We start from the raw sequence: 20,070 nt of genomic DNA, 5'->3' as shown, positions 1-20,070 counted from the left end.
ATTAATTCTAGCAATGGTTTCTGACAACTTTCACTCCATTTGTTGAAGGAGGGTGGCAATCTCTGATACTTTTGTAGGGCAATTAGATCGTTAATCTTCATTTCCTGTAGCCTAATTTTTAAATGATAGAAAAGTAAAAATGAAAATTCGTGGGGGATTCCTTTTCCCCTCCGTTTCAAACTCCTTTGCAACAAAAAAATGTACAGATTTATCTTCAGTCATCCATCAGCACTACTGAGAACTGTCTAATACTGAATAATATGGCAAGCATTACTGAATAGTGTGAGGTCCTTAAAATTCTTTTCTAGGATTAGTTAGAGAGTAGGTGTAATAGAACAACTAAAACTGATTTCAGAGATTCTGAGATACTAACAGCACAGCCTGGTTTAATGTTCAGGTTTAATGTTCAGATCCATCCCTCCCAGCACAGTAAATCACTAAGGTGTGGAAAATGTTATGACTGTAACATGAATTAACAGAACTATGAATGTCGGATGTAAATTAGTTATTTAATTGAAATGTTATTTTTCTTTTAATGAGTTGGTCATGACTATCACTAGAGCTTGTAATCTAAAATGCAAAGAATATAAGATTTTAATGTAAAGTATTGAAGCACTTAGGAAACCTCATTTTATATGAGAATATATATGTACATAGTGCATATATTTGACATTTTGAGCCATAATGATGCACCATGGATTAGTTTTACAGGATCAGAAATACAGCAGGTATTCACAGAGTAAAGAAAATTCCTTCCCTAAAAACATTTACAATTTGAAGTCCTGAAAACCTTACTGACAATGATTATTGTCCATCTGCCACCTTTCAGTTCCTGTTCCTATTGCCTCTCTCTTCCCTTCCTTATTCCTAAAGCTCTGCTCTTGCTGTCTTTATTCCTCAAGCAAGAGAAAAAACTTTTAACTAAGAACACATCCCTTAAAATTTTACCACTTTTTTTCTATGAAAGCAGAATCAAGTCAGATAAGCTTGTCATACAAATTTGAAACATTCAGCCTTCTGCTAACCTCTTTCTAATCAAGTATGAAAGAGAAAAGAAGGTTGGGATTAACAGTTTCTGGGCGGTTACCATTATTAAATTAACATAATGAGATGCTCTGGATTAAGTTTTTCAATAAATACTTTGCCTGGTATTGTTCCATTCCAAAAGCTCTGCCATTTTCTGTGTCTCTATCATCAATATACTTTCTCTATTCCTCTTCTCTGAGATATAAAGCATTTAAAATGCAAAGCAAAGTCCTGTCTCATATTGGCCACGAGGTTCTCAAAATTAGGGCAACGGGTAAAGAAACAACATCAAATCTGGCTGAAATGGTTTAGATCATCATGAGAATGAAAGACAACTCACATTATGAATTTCCAAGCAATTGGAAGTAAGGAGAGAAGCTGTGGCAACAGTGACCATAGAATATCAACAGGGGGTGGGAGGTTGGGTTTTTCTTGTGTTGCATAAACCCAGAAGTAAATCCAGCACCAACCATGTGTGGATTTTACTCCTTTTTACTTCTTCCAGTGAAACAGATTGCTTTGATTTCACAGATCTGAGGAGAAACCACTGAACACCAGACCTGTCGAGCCTAAAGGTAAGACATTCTCCTGAACTGATGTAGCATTACTATACCAAAATTCAATGCAACTATTCACTCTGTTTCACTCAAAAGCATAGATTGGGTTGGTTTCAGTTGAATCACTAATGTGTCACTTCTCCCAGTGCTAAGGTTTCTCTCAATGGTCTCCAAACCTGCCCATCTTCTCCATTACTTATTACGGAAAAAAGCTAATTTTATAGCAGTGCAACTCCCCAGAACTAGCAGCGAGTGATGTGCCACTGAAACAGTAAAGCTCTTAAACTGCCTTCCACTGACTTTTGCAAAGTCAGATGTGCACAACCTGGTATTTCTGGGACATTTGTTACATTTACTCCTACACAAAAGCAAGAACTAGATCAGCTATAACCTGTTTAACCAAGTTATCTATTTTCAGGAGGGATCAGGAGCTCATATTTAAGAGAATGAGAGACCTCACTGAGTGTTGGTAGCCTTTCTGCAAAGGAACTTTCATGGTTCATTGTACTGTTCAAACCTCATCCTCTCATGATGCTTCAGGCACTCATTTACTCTATTTTGTTTATCATTATCCATTTTCTCATGTACACATAAGAATTTGCTTGACATTGTTAATTTGCTCCCTTTTTAAAACGTTAGGTGTAAAACCTGTGAATTTCCATTCTGATGGTTCCTCCTATTGCAACGTCTTTGCTTTTTGCCAGCTGTTCCATATTTGCTTTCCCGGGTTTCTGATGAAGAAAATGTCTGATCTGACATGGCACTGACTTAAGTTGACTCAGGGCACTTGAGGTGATTCTCAGGGCAATGAAACCCCCTTGGTCCATCATCCATTCTTGCCTCTGTCCTCAGCACACATGACAGATCAAGAAGGTTTCAGTGTCCTGAACTGGAGGACCATGACTGTGAGAATGATTAACTCCCAGTCAACCCTCAAATTTTGTGGGATCTGCTGCTCAAGCTGGATCCTACAAATCTGTGGGGCCTGGTGGGATTCATTAAAGAGCTGCTGATGTCATTGCACAACCTCTCTGGGTGATTTTTGAGTGGTCTTGGGAATCCAGGGAGGTCCCAGCTGACTGGGAGCTGGTGAACGTTGTCCCAGTTTTCAAGAAGGGCAAGAAGGGGGACCCCAGATACTCCAGGCCTGCCAGTGCCACTTCAGTGCCTGGTAAAGTTATGGAGAAGATTGTTCTGGGAGGGATTGAAAAACACCTGAAAGGCAAGGCAGTCACTGGTCACAGCCAGCAGGGCCTCAAGAGGGGAAAGTCCTACTTATCCAACTGGTTTTCTTCTATGACAAGGTGACCCACCTGGCTGGTCAAGGGAAGCCAGTTGATGTGATCTTTTGGGATTTCAGTAAAGCTTTTGTTACTCTCTCTCAGGATCCTTCTGGACAAAGTGTCCAGCCCAGAGCTGGATAAACACATCCTGTGCTGGGTGAGCAATTGGCTCTGGGGTCGGGCACAGAGGGTGACAGTGACTGGGGTGACATCAGACTGTGACCTGTCACTACTGGGGTTCCCCAGGGCTCCATCTGGGCCCTGTGCTCTCCAACATCTCCAGCAATGACTTGGACACGGCACTGGAAGGGACACTGAGCAAGTTTGCAGGTGACCCAAAACTGGGAGGGGCTGTTGAGCCCCTCGAGGGCAGGGAGGCCCTGCAGAGAGACCTGGACAGATCCCAGGGCTGGGAATCACCACCCATGGGAAGTTCAACAAGGGCAAGTGCCAGATTTGGTCACCACAATATAAGGAAGTTGTTCAGCCATCAGAGAGTGTCCAAAGGAGGAAACAAAGATGGAGAAAGGCCTTGATTTGAAGCCGTGTGAGGACACTGAGGGCACTTGGTGTGTTCAGCTGGAGCAGAGGAGACTGAGGGGAGACCTCACTGCAATTAAAACTCCCTGGGCAGGGGCAGAGGAGGGGCAGGGACTGAGCTCTGCTCTGGGGGGACCAGGGACAGCACCCAGGGAATTGTGTCAGGGGGGTTTTGGCTGGGTATTACAAAGAGGTTCTTCCCCCAGAGGGTGGTTGGCACTGACCAGGCTCCCCAGGGCAGTGGGCACAGCCCCAAGGCTGCCAGAGCTCCAGGAGGGTTTGGATGATCCTCTGGGGCACAGGGGGTGACTCTTGGGGATGGGCCTGTGCAGGGCTGGGAGCTGGACTTAGTGATCCTTGTGGGTCTTTTCCTGCTCAGCACATTCTATGTTTCTACTCCACTGTTCTGTACACAAGTATTTAAATAAGGACTGCACTGCTCCTGGGTCCCAAGTGAAGTGAGCAGGTGCTTTGCTGTCTGAGGACATACCTTGGTTTTATCTTTCTCTAGCCACCTTGCATAAATTAACAATTCTTGGCCTGTTTGTTTTGTACCTTATGATGCCTGGCTTAGACTAAATTGTTTCAGACGTGTTTGATCTCCACTACCATGGCTGTAATACCTGAAAGCCATTAGGACAAATCCATTTCTTGTATTACTCCCACGTCTTGGCCTTGTTGCTTTGTCCTGCCTTGACTAACAGTTTTGACAAGCAAATTATCAGATCAATAGCCCTTCTCAGATGAGATTGATTGAGAAAACTGGAAGCAGCTTCAAAGCATAAATGGTTTATTTTCTCAAGAAACAGAAGATCTTCAGGGATATTGAAGCCCATTATCCACATCCTCCTCAGATAATGCCAAGATGTTTCAAGCTAATTACCATTGTGGTTATGAATTTCATCTAGTTCTAATGAACTTTTGGTCTTTGGCTTTGCTTGTCTCAACTGCAGTGAATTTCATTTTTGAGTTAATGTTGGTTTTGTTTTATTTACATCACAGAATAATTGGATGGCTCAGGACTAGATGCTTAATAACATAGTATTGCACAGTGCTGTCATTTAGTATTAAAGTAAGCTATTACTAAGAACAGAGGTTTTGGAGCTTTTTCTTCTGAGAGAAGCATCCCAGATTCAAAAACAAAACTAAACAAAAAACAAACAAATAAACAAGCCTCAAAGCATGGAAATGTGAAAATTTGATTTTGCTCTGTCAGGGTTTCCCATTACACTGTTTTGCTGCCCAAAGACAGGTGTTATTTCTCCTCTTAGGGGTGAGCAGCACAGTCATGTGAAATCTGTAACTGTCCCTTCAGATCATCCTTCCAGTGAACACATTGAGGTCACCTGCCAATATTGGCACATCACAGAGGGAGAGAACCTCCTGCCTACTAAAACCTGTGGCAGACTTGTAAATAACAGCAACTTCTGTTTAAGCTGGGCTTCTAACTTCCCTATTTATATGTTAGAGAAAGCACCTTAAGCCAAGCTGGGAAAGTTTTCAAAATAGCGATGGTTTCCCGATAAAAGCATTTGCAACAGAGATTAAAATTAATAAATTCATTAATATGACTAATAAAATATTAATAAATTACATTCTTTCACTGAACAAATGCAGCAAAAGAAGGTTGGATCAACTGCTTTCTGTCACATGAACACAACTTCAAAATCAAAGAGATGTTGCTGAGAGGAGTCAGGTCTCAAGTACACAGAGAAGACAGCAAATCTTTCTATAAGGTGGTACAAGGCCATTAAAAAACACAATCTGTAACAATCCACAGACTATTCAGTGGCCTTTGTAGATGATGGGTACACACTGATCCTTGTCTGAATGCAAACAGACCCCATATATTCCAGGGAGGAGGCCCAGGAAGGAGATGGCAGGAAAGAGTCAGAGAGCAAAGAGTGATGAAGAGTATGGTGAGGGAGCCAGGAGAAATTATGAGGAGATGAAGGGGTTGGCAAAACAGGGGGAATTGAGAGAGATCAAAAAGCAGGGATACTAAGAAAAATGAGGTGGATAAAGGAAAGACAGATAAAGATAGGTGGATAAATGAAAGAGTCTGAAAACATATCAGAGAGGAAAGGAAACAGACTGAAAAATATGGGAAAGAAAATGTCATAGAAGAATGTGTTCATGTACAGAAGAAGAGGAAGAAAATCTGAGATGTGCCAACTATAGAAGAGGGTGAATAAGGAAAGGCAAAATCCATTGATTTTGTTGTAAATTCATGAGAATAGAAAATAAAAAGAGCCAAACAGGGAGCAAATGAAACACTGACTGTGATAAAGCCAGAAGAGAGAGACACAAACATGCTCCCACCCCATATTTTTCACAAGACTGGTACAGTGAGTGCAAACCAGGCTCCCTGCATCATGTCTGACAGCCCAAACCATGCTCCACAGTGACAGCTGAGTTTCCTTTCAAAGCAGCACAGAAAAAATCCCTAGGATTTCCTTCTTTTTTAAATGAGAAAATTAATTACATCCCATAAATGTCCGCAGTAAAACAAGATGTAGATTCAGGGCCCCAAGGCTAGAAGAGAAGCAAAGAGCAGAATCTGGCCCTAATTCAGATAACAGCAGAGTCTGAAAAATAGCTTTTCTTTTATGGGAACTTTATAAAAATTTAGACCAAGTTTTTATTTTAAATGCCAAAAAAAAATCGTAACATTTTGAACATGAACTTTGGGAATGGAACGAGAACAGCATTTTCGAATGAAAGGAAATTCCTGATGCTGTAGAGTCCCCTGCAGATATCAGTACATAAAATTTTGTCCTTGAAACTCTTTCAGATGGATACTTTGGTTGCTGTTAAAGTTTTTCATGGGACAGATATCAATTTTAACAACTAACATTCCAATCCCCTAAAAACTCAAGCAGTTCTACCACGCTTCATATCCGTCACCCAGCGAAAGTGCAGCAGCACAAGCAGAGAATGAGGGTAAAACATCTGATTTCCCAAGAGCCTCAGAAATTCCTTATGTTCAGGCAAGCCTGTGTCCCTCCTGCTGCTCTGGGTGTTTTCTCAGAGCTTCTCTGAGAAGCTGCTCTGAGCATCACTCGGGTATTTTTCCTCATGTCCACCTGGTCCCTCAAACGTTGCCCCTCAAGCACATTCAGGTGACTCACAGAAGCCCCATTTTGCCCCCCACATTTCTGGTGGCTGGACACATCTTTTCTTCCTGCAGGAACTGTGTTGCTGGGTCCCTCAGCATCCCAGGATCCAAGCTAACACTTTAGATGCTTTTTGGGAAAAGCACTTCCTTTATCAGGAACAGAAATCTCCAGATGTTCCACGCTCAGAAATACTGCACATCATAAACTGTTAATGCCTCCAACCCGAAGCAGTAAAACCCAAATGAACAACTTTTGATATTTACAAAATTCTCTGATCTGTGGTTTGTGAGGAGTGGCTCCAGCTCCAAGGCAGGGATTCGCATGGCCCTGGATTTTTTGCCAATGTTTCAAGTCCTGTAAAGTCAGCTCATGTTACCTTAGTATCATCTTTCTCACTAAACTGCCACAGTTTGGAGGCTGACTGAGGGGGGGGGAAGTTATTAAAAAGATCTTCAAAAGAGGTATTTTTCCAACCCTAGAATAGTCCTGATGAGACCCTCAGCACTAAAATGTAGATTTATTAATAACACAGAGAAATGCAAGGGGGTTGCAGTTTTATTTCATATCAGAGCCTCAATGCCTCCATCAATTTTTGTCATACAAATACTCCTGAGGGTGTTAAGTCAAATTTGATCATTCAGCTTCTGAAAAACCCATTGCTGATTTGTCCTTTCTTCCAATCTGAAGCTTTTGGTGCCCCAGGCTGCAAACACCAGCAGTCCTATCAGTGGCTAAAGAGCTTAATGATTCCTGATTTCTATCTATCCCCTCACAGAGAAATTACCCAAGTAGGCATAAAAAAACCCCCCTTGTGGCACACACACACGGCTGTAAAATGGCCAACAAAAAGTATTAATATACCTTGATGATGTATAATTCAACCCTTGGAATTTTAAAGGTACATTTGACACATTTTCAATAATCATGGCCCCGTTCTGGTAAACTCAGTCGGTCTTTGTACGTGCCTTTGTCAAGAGCAAGAAAAAAAAGCCTCTCCTCCACAATGTTTTGGCTTTTTATCTCTGCTGACTCCACAAAACTCTCTCATTGGAGTGGATTTAATCAATGAAAAACTCCCAGTTCTCCTGCCTAGGGAACGGCTGAGGAGCTGCTTGTGCAGATGCCCAGCACTCATAGTGATCTTCCCTGCCAGACACGGACACATGCAGCAACGAGCCCTAAAGAGAACAACAGAGGGTTTTTTATCACCAGGTCATTTCAGTCACTCCCCTGTTATCCATCTTGTTCTACCTGAGTGGCAGGAAAACCTCAGCTGAAATCACCTCTGCCCGAAGACGGCGCAACCAGATCCGTCCTGGCGGGTTTCGAATGGGAGGAAAAAGGAGGGGCTGAGGATTAACTTTTCACTAGATTTTTTTTTTTTCCATGAGACAGCGAAAAGAGAAGGGAAAAAAAAAAAAAAAAAGAACTGAGAAAAAGCAGAAATCAAAGTAGAATAGACCGTCCATCCTCGTTAGAATTTGATAGATGCCTGTGCCTGCGCTCAGACAAAGGCAGGAGCGTCGCGGTCCAGCGGGAGCACAGCCCGCTCCGAGCTCTGCCCAGACCTCTGTGGATCAGCAGGACAAGGGAGCCCTGGTTGGCCTTAGGGCCCGATGAACAGGACAACTGCTTTCTGCTTCGGTAGGACCCAAACCTTTAAACTCTTCTCAGGGCATTTACCTTCCCCACTGCTGCCTGCGCCGGAGCGACGGCGCCTTCCTGCTGCAGCACCGCAGAGATTTGTCCTCCTTTACCTCCGATGGCCCCGCAGATCCTCTTCTGGTCTGGGAAGCAGTAAAATTTTAAAACTCTCTGAACTTTGATGGTTTTACCTTTTTGCTCTTCTGCGTTTATTTGCTCCAGTTTTCTGTTTGACTTCAAACCCTTGTTTTGCAGCACTGGCTGCGATTCGGTTGTTTCGATTCCATTTGGTGTTTCTGCCTCTTCGGGTTTTTTTCTTGTCTCAACTTTTGCTTTTTCGTTCAGCCTACTTGTATGCAAGCTTTTCCCTGAAATTATTTTAGATGTTATATTATCCCTACACTCTCTTTTATTACGTGATTAACAACATACATTTCCTAAGCTGTATTTTTACAGTATTCCAATCCATAGCTACATTATTTTATTCCCTTAAGTGCAGTAAATAAAATCATGATACAATATTGAAACAAATCTTCATTTTCCTGAAGCTTTCATCACTCCAAAAAGATTAAAAGAGATTAGATTTTATTTGTTTTAGGAGTGATAATATCTCTTTTTGAACATCAGACTGTAATTATTTTTCTAACTCTCCCTGCGACATCTCTCTCTAGCACCTCACAGAAATAATGCTACACTACACACATCCAATTGTCTAATCTTCCACTAGTATTCTTAATATTATATAAATTTGTGCAAGTTCAGCAAGCAACAGCTGCTTTACACGGTTAATAAGGTACGGAACACAGAGATAATTTATGATTGCTGTTTGCAACACCAGAATTTCTCTTTCAACATCAATTTCTTGAGCACTTGTATCAATTTTATAGCGCCTGCAACCACTGGAGAACAAACACTTTTATTGTTCATTTCATTACGTTTGTTATTTTCCTAAATGGGTTCATTTCTTCCTGTTTTCAAGATTTTTTTATCCACTTTTCCTCCTGCTTTATTTCTCTGTCTGTACTTTACAGGTCTCTCTTTCTTGTGCCTTTCAGGCACACGATGAAAGCAGAGCAAAGCTCGTTGTGTTCTGAAGGGCCTTTTGGGGCTGGGCAGCAATTTTGCAGTTTCTGGGCGTCTCATTAATGACCCCAAATGCTCTGACCGAGATAGGAAAGGTCCTCAGGGCCGTTATTGCACTGTAGGGTCTGTCCCCCTCCTCCCCGTGCAGAATTCCACGCAGTTTGTTTGAATAGTTTGAAGTCTCTCCCGTCTACATTTTGGGCAATTTAATCAATCTCTCTCTAAAAAATCTTTTGATGCTTATTTGGGTTTGAGAGGGGATATTTGTCATTTGGTTTTGGAAGTGGTTTTCAGCTTTCTTTTTGTTAGCTCGTTGGCTTTGGTTTTTTGGCTGTTTTGGGGTTCTTTGGTTTGTTTGTTGTCGCCGCTTGTTACTTCGTTTTGGTTTTTTTCTCCTGTTTGCCTTTCCAAATATCAAAGTTCCACTTCCCGCTGCATCTCCCCCTTCACAGAATAATTATTTTCTCCCCACTGAATCAGGCTCAGAAAGTTTTCAAAGCATTCTAGTCCAAATGCAAAAATACACAAATGATGACAGAGAGGGAAGTTAACTAAGGAAAATCTTCTCTTTTTTTGTGCACAGAAAAAAAAAACAATTCACTGAAAACTGAAGAATTTTCCCAGTTTCAATCTACATTTTTATCTTTAGCATTCCCTTCTATCTGTAGGCACAGACACAGAAGTAGAGCTACAGTCATGAATTAGCCCCCCCCAATTTTGCAGAGTAAAGACCTGCTAAAACCCTTGACAAAATAGGGTTAGTATTAAATAATTAGTATAATTATTATTTTAATTAAAATACTTAACCTTGTTAATTCAGTGCAAATGCTCTTGTAGGATATTTTCATAGAAGAAATACTGATTAATTTTTAAATTTTAACAGCATTCCTTTAAAAAAGCAAATTTAACAGCAAAAAACCCAAACTTGACTGGTTTGTTGTTTTTTGGGTTTTTTTTTTTTTTTTGTTGAGTTTTTGTTTTTTTCAAATCACATTATTCCTCTTTGAAACTTCTTTGACTCGTGTGGGTAAAGTTTTATTTAATTTGCAATAAGTTTTAATAATTGAATAAGTCTATTGAATTTGAGCGACAAGGGAGCAGAAGGCAGCACCGACCAGTGCTCTCTTCAGGGAGCACTCACTGCACCTTTCCTACTTGCTTTTCTCTGCGTTTTGAAAAAAAAAACCTGACACATTCTCACCTGAAAGTAATTAAGATACTGCTTCAGTATTTTGTTAAGCATTTCAAATCCACTCAGCGTGATAATTTTAACTGTTTAGCAAAATACGAAGTGTGGTTTTGTGCTGTCAGTAGAAGCGTCCCCATGAACACACGGGTGTCCACGCAGGCTCTTCCTCCTCTCCCTGCAGAGCACAGTTTTAAATTGGTTTTGCCACCGACTTCCCCAGGGTGTCCATAACTGAGGCATTTCCTGCCCCAGGGGAAGGCGACCCTGGGCTGGGGAGCTCTGCTGGGAGCTGCTGCAGCTCTGGGATCAGCTGCTGAGGGCAACAGGGATGTTCCTGGGGGAACCCTCCGGGAACATGGAGCTGGCGGCGACGGCCGCGGGTTTTGTGGGTGGAAATGCGTCTGCTTAAAAGGTGAACTAGAAAGGTGGTAAATCTGCAGTGGGGAACTGTCCCCAGCGACCCACAGGGAATTATCAGCTGGAATATCTGATAAAGCAAAAGCAAGCTCTGTGCTGAGCAGATCTGCTGCACTGCTGGGATCGATTATAACCACGAGCTACAGAACCCACCTAGGCACTCTTCTGAGCCCAAACCATGCAGAATCTGCAAAGACTTGTTTCCTACCCCATTGTTTACACCAAGAAGCAGAGAAGCAACTTCAGGCATCTGAGCACAATATACCATGTACTTATTTTTTCACTCCTGCCCACCAACCCCCCTCCACCAACCCACCCCCCAAATTGGACCGGCAAACCTCTGTGCGCTCCAAGGATCCTCCTCTCTGCCCCCCTCCTCTGGGAAGGCCCACCAGACCCAACCCCCAACCCCCCTACCCCCCAACCCCCCCACCTCCCCCACCCTCCTTTACCCCTACCCCCCTTCCCCCCCAAATTGGACTGGCAAACCTCTGTGCACTCCGAAGTTCCTCCTCTCTATTCCCCTCCTCCGGGGCACCCACCAGGGGCTCGATACTGTGAGCAGAAAAGGTCTGTGGCAGATTTTGGAAGGTTTAGGTTGCCCCCCCAAGTTCCTTAAAATGATCATCTCACTCCATGAGGATCAGCACGGCCAAGTCAGATATGGCAATGCACTTTCTGAGCCCTTTCTAATAACCAATGGTGTGAAACAAGGCTGCGTTCTCGCTCCTACCCTATTCACAGTCTTTTCCAGCAGGATGCTCCAAAGGGTCACGGCAGACCTCGATGATCAGGACAGGATCTACAGTCAATACCGTACTGATGGAAGCCTTTTCAACCTAAGGAGACTGAAGTCCCACACCAAGACCTTAAACCACCTTGTCCAGGAGCTGCTTTATGCTGATGACGCCGCCCTTGTTGCCCACACAGAAGCAGCTCTGCAGCGTTTAACATCCTGCTGTGCTGAGGTTGCTGAGCTCTTTGGGCTGAAGTCAGTCTAAAGAAGACAGAAGTTCTCCATCAACCTGCACCTCAGGAAGTCCCCCATCATCCCCACATCACCATTGGCCAGTCAGAGCTCAAATCAGTCCAGCAGTTTAATTACCTGGGCAGCCTCATCTCCTCGGATGGTGAGATTGACAGAGAGATGGACAACAGGTTAGCAAAGGCATAGAGAGCTTTGGAAAACTCCATAAAAGAGTATGGCAAAATAAACACCTGAAGAAAAGTACCAAGACCAGTGTTTACAGAGCCATTGTGCTGTTCTACTCTCCTATATGGGTCCAAATCATGGGTCATCTACAGCCACCACCTGCGACTCCTGGAACGCTTCCATCAACGCTGCCTCCGTACAATCCTAAACATCCACTGGTCAGATGATGTGACCAACACATCTGTTCTAGAACAAGCAGCAGTCACAAGTACTGAGGCCATGTTGCTGAGAACACAGCTGGGCTGGGCAGGGCACGTCTCCAGGATGAAGGACCAACCACCCCCTCCCTAAGATCCTGCTTTATGGTGAACTTGCCACCGGCTGCTGCAAGAGAGGAGCCCCAAAGAGGAGATACAAGGACTGCCTGAAACAACATCTCAGCCTTGGCCATATTGATCATCATCACTGGTCTACTCTGGCCTCCAATCGGGAGACATGGAGACACACCATCTATAACGCTGCTGATGCCTTTGAGAAAGCACGCAGGGTCACCCTTGAGGAGAAAAGACAATGCAGAAAGAACCGTGTCTTGCAGAATTTACCACCTAAGGAGTCTTTCTGCTGTGCCTTTTGCAATCAGACTTGTCTATCTCATATTGGCCTCATCAGCCACCAGCATGCTTTTAACAAACGTGGGTAGAGCCCTCCCCAGATCTTCGTTTGCAAAGTGTGGCCATGATGATGATTTTTTCATACACTGCAATTACTACCTTATGTATATATCCCTAAATAATCTCTATGTACATATTAGTTACAGATTCACCCTGAGCTTTTTATCATCTGCGTGCTGAATTTCAAAGCTTGTTGTTTCACTCTGTTGTCCTAAGATTTAGAATGGGCTCCTAAATAAGTCTGAATACCTGACACTCTAGAGATAAATAAGATTTCCTTGACCTAAAGGGGTTTCAGAGATATCAGAATTTAAAAACAAAAAAAACCAAAACAAAATCGCACTTGGAAATAAGTGGAGAGGTGGATCAATTTGGTAGGAAAACTCTGGAGCCATAACTGTAAAAGCAATGTCTTTGTCTCCAGGATTTTATGTGTCCCCAAAATGCTAGAGCTGAATTGAACATCCCCACTTTTGGCACAGGTTCAGAGAATTGTAAGATCATAAATAAAACTGAAGATCTGGTCATTAGCTAGCACATAACACATACAGTGATGTAATTCCCAACAATTTTGCTTAGAAAAAATTATATATATTTCAAGTTTCTACAGGAGAAAAGCCATATCAGCCTTTGGATAGATGTTCTAAAACGTTACTAAACCAGAGCAGTCCAGATTCTGGAAATTTTTTGGACCTGGCTTCTATTTCTGCCAACTTCATCTCATTAGAGCTTTGTCATCTTGCTTGAAAACCCTTTTGTCACCCCATCCTCCCTCCAGCCCTGCCAACCACACTCAGGAGCTGAGACACTCTACGTTTCCCCTTTGGAAATAAAGACATTAAGCTCTGAGAGGATTTTTTTTAGCCATACTTTTGCATTCCTCTGATTTTTTTTTGTTTACCCGAACTCTTCCCCCTCGGTCAGAGGTGTTCTTGGAGTGTCTTCCAGACATAGCCACACCATTTTCAAACAAATATTCTCTCCCTTATTGAAGTTGCTCCAGTTTTCCCACTCAAGAGCTACATTAACACTTCTGACAGAGGTGTTACACTGTGAGCTCATTTCCACCACAGCTCCCAAACCCTTTTGGGTTCCTGCTTCCCAGAACAATATTTCCCATCCTGGATGTATGACATTCATTTTTTTCCTTAGATGTTTGTCCACAGTTCTTTCATCTGTCCACAGTTATTTCCTCCTCAGAATGTGTGTTGTTTTCCTACGGGCACTTTATCAGTTACCACTTCAGACATTTATCTTCATCCTTCCTTCCCACTTCTGGGCCACACATGGATTTCCCCCCTTCCATGAAAAAGCTGTGCCCCACAGCACTTTGTAGAGATAGTCCAGTCCTCTCACTGATCTTGTGGAGATATCCAAGGCTGCTCTGATGTCTTTCCTCCATATGGGACATGACATCCAAGTCCCTGATCCCAGGATTTTACACACACACGCCAAGAGCAACACAACTGATCTCATTCCTCATTTCTAAAGGGCACATGACTGCAACAGATAAAGTTTGCAGCTACTTCATGCAAATCTAAGGGCTCCAACCATTCCTACGTGTCCGTGCCACAGTCAGGATAACATGACCTCGCCAGGATGTGGAAGGAACATCCAGAAACCTCTGTTTTTCCCCACAGGCACTGGTGGCCATGCCAGGAAGGTCTCCCCTCCCTGCCATTCAGCACTTCCAGCTGGGCCAGGCCAACACGTGCCATCAACATGCAAATGGTACCTTCAAACAAAGATTAACTCTCACTGAGGATGTCAAGGATGCAGGCAGGCAGAAGAGTAGGATATTTAGAAGTTCCATTACACAGGGAATGGAAGTGAAAGGCTTAATGTTCTCTTTTAAATTTTACCCTTTAGTCACAGCCCCTTCCAGTTTCCCTTTGGCAGGTCCATTTACCATCAGCTAAGCAGGGATTGCTCCTTCTCCATGGCATCCAAGGGAGCCCCTGAGGAGGCACCCCCCAGCAGCCTGATCCTGGGTTAGAGCTGTGCTGGATCAGAACCAGCCTGGAGCAGGAGCAGCCTCAGCAGCTGGAGGAGACTGCAGAGCTTGTTGGTGCCCCAACAGTCTGGGATATTGGGATACAACACCCTGGACTGATCAGCACTGAGCACCACCACTGCACCCCATCTCCTGTGCATGCACTGCACGGGGGGAGCCTCCACCAACACCACAGCTCCTGTTACTCACTGTGCTTTCCACCCTCTGCAAACCTCCCAGCTCCATCACCTGCACTGTGAAAACGTTCTGTCCTCTGACTTTCAAGAAAATTGCTCAAAATTTATCAGAAAAAAACAGAGAGTGAATTTATTTCAGCTCTAGCATCAGATACAAATCGACCATTGTTCTTATTTGTCACATTGCCACCACGACCAGAAGGGTTATTGTTGCCCAAAGGATTTCAGAGGTGAATTTGCCATCAGCCTCCACCAGTCACAGATCAAATATTTCCTAACTCATGTCCTGTTTAAAATAAAATAACTTCACCTCTTAGATAGCTCGATTGTAACAAAAGCCAATTTGTCCCTAAATATATAAATAAAACAAACCCAAAGAAAATAGAAGCTCCACAGGGAATACAAATAGGAAATCTCAGGTATCCATGTCTGTAAAGCCTTCATCAAGTCATGAACAGGGAAAGAAGGACTGTCAAAAAAGTAATGTCTCTTAATCAAAACAATATACAAGCTCTTACAAAACAGTAAAGAGATAAGTATTTTGTACAGGTCTTTCTCTAGAAAGAGAAAATGAAGCAGGAATAGTTTCAGAGCTTCCTCTTTCCTACAGTCTTCAAAGACAGACCCTTCACTGGTTCCCCTTCCTCACATGCCCATCCTTCTTGAGGCAGTTCAATAGACCTGGAAACAATTATAAGTTAGATTTCCCCCAAATGAGCTAGGAAAAGACTTAAACATGTAGAAAATGAGGAACAGGCCAGAACACTCTTAGAATGATTTATAAAGTTCCCTAAATGCCAGTTATGAAGTCAGGAGTACATTTTCAAACAATCACAGTCTCTGCCCCCGAGCTTTAAACAGCCCTAGGACCAGGAAAACATGTAATTTTAAAAGGATAAACTATTATGAGAGGTTAATGCTGTTAAAAATAAATCAGATTATTAGAATTACTTAAAAATGGGAAGGAGAATAATAGTCTCAGAGGCAGGTTAAATTCCAAACAGGCTCTGTGGAATGCCCTGTAATTACTCCCCCTAATAACACTATCCATCTAATAATGATTTAAAAAAACAGGTATTAAAAACCTCTTACCTTCCATCAGCTAATCAGAGGACAGGTGTTGAAGTTGTTTTAACTTAAACAGTCTAAACAATTGCCACAAAGTTGGCAGATGAAGGGGAGCTTCTCATAACTGAGATGTGAGAGAGAAGGATTCCTTTCCCTTCTAGTACCTTAAGGCAGGAATCCAGGAATCCTTCTGGATTAAGCAGACTGGTTGAGTCATTCATCCACCCACAACCCCACACTTTCACTCCATACTTGTGGAATCTGCTGCTCCTTGAAGGAAGGCTAAAAATGCAGTTTAAAGTAGGTGCTAATTGTTAAGCTGGTGAAGTTGGCTGGGAAAGCTCATTTTCAGTAATACAGGGAATAGCCAGAGAATTATCACTAATTTAATGGCTCTGTGGACAGTAAAGCCATTATGTGGGCTTTGGCTTGACTCAGATCCTGGCAAAATTTTGGAGTAGAAGATGGAGAACTAGACTAAAAATAACTAGAGTGGAGCAAGGAGATTATTTGGCATAGTCACGGTCACTAAAGGAGCACTACCTCTGCTTCTAATGAGAAATTAGAAAACTGAGCAGAAGAGCCATTGGATAACTGAAGAACTGGGAGAGAAATCATTTCTATTTTGTAATTCTCTGGACTCAGGATGAATGGTTCCTGTGACAGAGCTATTGTGCTCCAGGCTGTGTGTTTACAATGGATTTACAAGTGCCTGTTGGCCCAAATTTGCCAGATTGTCCAAGAAAACTTCAACTTGTCCCTCCCAGCCCAGTGTTTATGGCAGACTTTTTGTATGAATGTCTCACACTGTTCACTCTGTTGTTGGGTGAAGATAAATGTCTGACAGAGTGAAATCAGCTGTGACAAGGAATGACTTTCCCTCAAAAGTGTTGAAACACGGAGTGTTCCCCGGGAAATCAAATTTCTGTGAGGACTTTTAATATGATATCACAAAAAATTGACTAAAAAGAGGAAAGAAAACTGTTTCCCATCACCTGTCATTTTCCAAATTTACATTCAGGAAGAATGTTTGTGAAAGCCAGCAATTGGGGTAAGGATTAAAATACCTTATATATACACATATGAAATATGAGAAGCCAAAGCAGAGAGAAAAAGGCACAGAAAGGAGCACTCTGATGACAGTCAACAAACTTTCAAGTGTCTGCCTTTGTTTTGGTTTTAAAGATATAATAAAAATAATAAATCTGTCGTTTCCTTGGCAATCAAGACCACATCCACATGTTAACTATTTCCATATATAATTTGCTGAACTGCAGCTAAAGTTCAGTGGTTAAATTTCAGTGCTGGGCAAGACTAAGTCCCCATAACCAACAACTTAAAAATCATATATTAAAGTTCTCCTCATGCATTTTAGCATCATTAAAGAAATAAATTAGAACCCTCTCAAGATACTACTATTAAAGTAATTTACTTCTCCATTGTTAGGAGCTCAAAAGGAAAATAAACTCTTCTAAATCTAAATGTTCAGAGAAAACCAAATGTGAAGCTTGCAGGAGGTAAGGAAAATAGTTTGATTGCTTTAATCAGCCTCTGATGAGTCCCAGAAGAAAATTAGGAAAACAATGAACAAAATGGAAAAGCAAACCTCTCTTTCATGCCAGAAGAAAAACCCCAAAAAACAAAATACAAGAAACCACCAGGGGGAAAAAAAAAACCAAATCAACAAAAAAACCCTCAAATTAGGGCAAGGGTTTTGCAATATGATACAAAAGAAGAAACCCAAGATTGATCATAGAATCATAGAGCTGGAAGGGACCCACATGTGCCTGAGAGTGTTGTCCAAACACTCCTTGAGCTCTGGAAGGTTTGGGGCCATGAGCAGCTTTTTACTCACCTTCCCTTCTGATTCCACTTTCCTCCCCTTTCACCTCTCTGTGAACTCACAGACCCCTCTGCTCCAAGGAGCATTACCTTTCTAGTTGATACAGTTTTTAGATCAAATATTCACCAATATGTGCATTTTCCAGGTTCCAACAGTCACTCAAAACTGGCCAATTCCTACCACCCAAGTGCTTTTGGCTAAAAAATCCCATGTGCACAAGGGTTCATAGAATCACAGAATCACAGAATCAACCAGGTTGGAAAAGACCTCTGAGATCATCCAGTCCAACCCTTGATCCAACCCCGCCGTGGTTCCCAGCCCATGGCACTGATGCCACATCCAGTCTCACCTTCAACACCTCCAGGGATGGAGAATCCACCCCCTCCCTGGGCAGCCCATTCCAATGGCTGAGCACCCTCTCTGGAAAGAATTTCTTTCTAATATCCAACCTAAACTTCCCCTGGCACAGCTCAAGACCCAGCCCTCTTGTCCTACTGCTGGTTCCTGGGAGAAGAGCCCGACCCCCCCCTGGCTCCCCCCTCCTGTCAGGGAGTTGCAGAGTCAGGAGGTCTCCCCTGAGCCTCCTCCTCTCCAGGCTGAGCCCCCCCAGCTCCCTCAGCCTCTCCTCACAGCACTTGTGCTCCAGTCCCTTCCCCAGCCTCGCTGCTCTTCCCTGGCCCTGCTCCAGCCCCTCCATGTCCTTCCTGAGCTGAGGGCCCAGAACTGGACACAGCACTCCAGGGGTGGCCTCACCAGTGCTGAGTCCAGGGGCAGAATCACTGCCCTGCTCCTGCTGCCACACTGTTCCTGAGCCAGGCCAGGATCCATTGGCCCTCTTGTCCCCCTGGGCACACTCTGGCTCCTGTTCAGCTCCCTGTCCATCCCCACTCCCAGCTCCCTTCCTGCCTGGCTGCTCTCCAGCCACTCTGGCCCAGCCCGTGGGGCTGCCGGGGGTTGTTGTGGCCAAAGGGCAGGACCCGGCCCTTGGCCTGGTTGAACCTCATCCCCTTGGAATCAGCCCATGGATCCAGCCTGGCCAGGTCCCTCTGCAGAGCCCTCCTGCCTTCCAGCACATCAACTCCCCCCCAACTTGGTGTCATCTCCAAATTTGCTAATGGTGGACTCAAATCATCCAGATCATCAGTTAAGATATTAAACAGGACTGGGCCCAGCACTGATCCCTGGGGACACCACTGGTGATGGATCCCAGTTGGATGCAGCTCCATCCCCACCACTCTCTGGACCCAGCCATCAGCCAGTTCCTAACCCAGCACAGTGCCCCTGTCCAAGCCTTTTCCAGGAGTGTGCCATGGGAGATGGTGTCCGAGGCTTTGCTGAAGTCCAGGCAGACACATCCACACCTTCCCCTCATCCACCAGGCAGGTCACCTGGGCATAAAAGGAGATCAGGTTGGTCAGACAGGACCTGCCCTTCAAACCAACCTGTGCAGCCAGGTTTGCATTTGCACCCCAGTGAGGGTTCAGATGTCCCTGCTGGAAGGGAAAGACACAGGCTGTAAAATTGTACTGTTTGCTCATCACATCCTCAGCAATTGTGCTAAGATGTGGAAATACAATGGAAACAACATTTTGGGGTGGAAGCTCATTTAAACAGTACATTGGGGACAGGCCAGCGTGGGCTCCACCAGGGAGCTTTGTGCCAACACTGCAGGTGTGTTTCCTGCAGCCAGGCTAAAAAGCTGCTTAAAAAAGCAAAATCTACAGTATGAACACTCCTACGTGCAAAGCAAACGGCTCCCAGCTCCCAGCTTGCTCTCTTCACTCTAACCCAGAGCCTGGAAAGAGTTAGAGCCCAAATGTCTGCATTGACCTGCCACAGACAAGCCCTGTGTCACAGAATGAAGGAGCAGATTGGGCTGGAAGTGACCTTTAAAGGTTATTTAGTCCAACTCCCCTGCCATAAGCAGGAACATCATCATCTAAAGCAGGTTGCCCAAAGACCCTCAACCTGATCTTGAATGATTCCTCAGATGGGGCATCACCACCTTTCTGAACAACCTGTGCTGGTGTTTTACCACCCTCACTGTAAAAAATGTCTTCCTTCCCTGTATGCCCAGACCCAGAAAAATCAGCAAAATTAAATGTTGAGCAGGCTACCATTTTTAAGTAATATATTATATTTGACCAACTGCATATTTGGGAAATACAGATAAGCTTTTGGGCACACAAGCCATTATTTAGGTCTTTTATGACTTTTAAGCATGCACTTGGAATATGAACATCACTAGGGGCACTCAGGTTGGTAAAATTAGGTCCATGAAAAGAAA

This window comes from Manacus candei, unplaced genomic scaffold (assembly GCF_025592945.1).
Source record: "Manacus candei isolate 608988 ecotype Guabito, Panama unplaced genomic scaffold, ASM2559294v1 h1tg000057l, whole genome shotgun sequence".
Taxonomy (NCBI): Eukaryota; Metazoa; Chordata; class Aves; order Passeriformes; family Pipridae; genus Manacus; species Manacus candei.
This window is presented reverse-complemented; position numbering follows the sequence as displayed.